Source organism: Littorina saxatilis, linkage group LG17 (assembly GCF_037325665.1).
Source record: "Littorina saxatilis isolate snail1 linkage group LG17, US_GU_Lsax_2.0, whole genome shotgun sequence".
In the NCBI taxonomy this organism is placed as follows: domain Eukaryota; kingdom Metazoa; phylum Mollusca; class Gastropoda; order Littorinimorpha; family Littorinidae; genus Littorina; species Littorina saxatilis.
Window position 1 is genome coordinate 19,759,731 of NC_090261.1, and position 1,014 is coordinate 19,760,744.

The window sequence follows — 1,014 nt, forward strand, 5'->3', positions numbered from 1 at the left end:
ATAAGGTGCTGACAGACACTCACGAGTTCGTAACACGGCTCACTGCATGTCGACATTTACACATCACTTGTGTCGCTGAATCCCGTAGATGATGAATTCCCAGAAACTCTCGAGAAACACTTCCGCCATTAGCGAAAGTAACCGTCGTCTCTACGACCGGTAACGATGAAGACTCCTCCGTCTAGCCATCTCTGCGCCGATGTGGTCTCTTCCCCCACCATCACTCCGCATTCTCCCGTGTAAGGTCCGTCTCTTGTCCACGCAATGGAAAACTCCTCATGGAAACTCCTAAAGAATTAACCCAAGTCTTAATACAACATTCTCTTAAACCATATCTTCTTCCGAAACATTCATGTATCATCTCAGGCATTCTCGTTCATTCTACATTCACATTCCGTCCACAGTCAATATCCAAGCTATACTTAATCTATGAATAACACTACCATACATAGCATCACCATCTTAATCATAACATAAATGCGTAACAACATTTATGTTCAAGAACTTTCCCAACAAAAAACCGTGATACAATCACAACAAGAATTCTCTGAAAACTTCACACTAGAATTTAGTGCACTTCGTATACACTAACCTTTACATTCCAGCTATATATTCAAGCTTCAGTAATATACAACATAGTAAATCATTTACCTTAAGAGACCCGTCTCTTGAAAGAGTGTTTGTCCCCGACAAACTTGACAAACGCCAGACACCCTTCTCTGTCGAGCATCAACAACGTTGTGACGTTATTAAACCCAGACCAGCTACATTTCTCATAAACACAACTCATGTCAAACCAGGGTTTTCTCGTGCAACGCACGAAACTCGTGATAACGCTTCTCCTGTCCCCTACGCATCGCACTTCAATAATTAGGGAGGTTAAAACCACGACGTGGTTTCACATCACAAATATCATACCCACATCTTTGTGACACTTACGGACCAATATACGACTTGCGGAAGTGTTGAACATTATGTTTCATTTGACATTTTCAATCTGCGTGTACGGACTGG

The 1,014-nt window shown here is 42.0% G+C and overlaps 1 long non-coding RNA gene across 1 annotated transcript in view; it reads right to left on the reverse strand.

Annotated features, from left to right (window-relative positions):
* LOC138952094 (uncharacterized) overlaps positions 1 to 760 on the reverse strand; it is a 1,266-nt gene extending 506 nt beyond the window's left edge. The window contains exons 1-2 of the long non-coding RNA XR_011451298.1: positions 652 to 760; positions 1 to 288 (exon numbers count right to left, since the gene is read on the reverse strand). The exon at positions 1 to 288 is cut by the window's left edge and continues 506 nt beyond it. This is a non-coding gene — a long non-coding RNA (uncharacterized lncRNA). The remainder of the gene's footprint in view (positions 289 to 651) is intronic.
* Between the last annotated feature and the right edge of the window lie 254 nt (positions 761 to 1,014).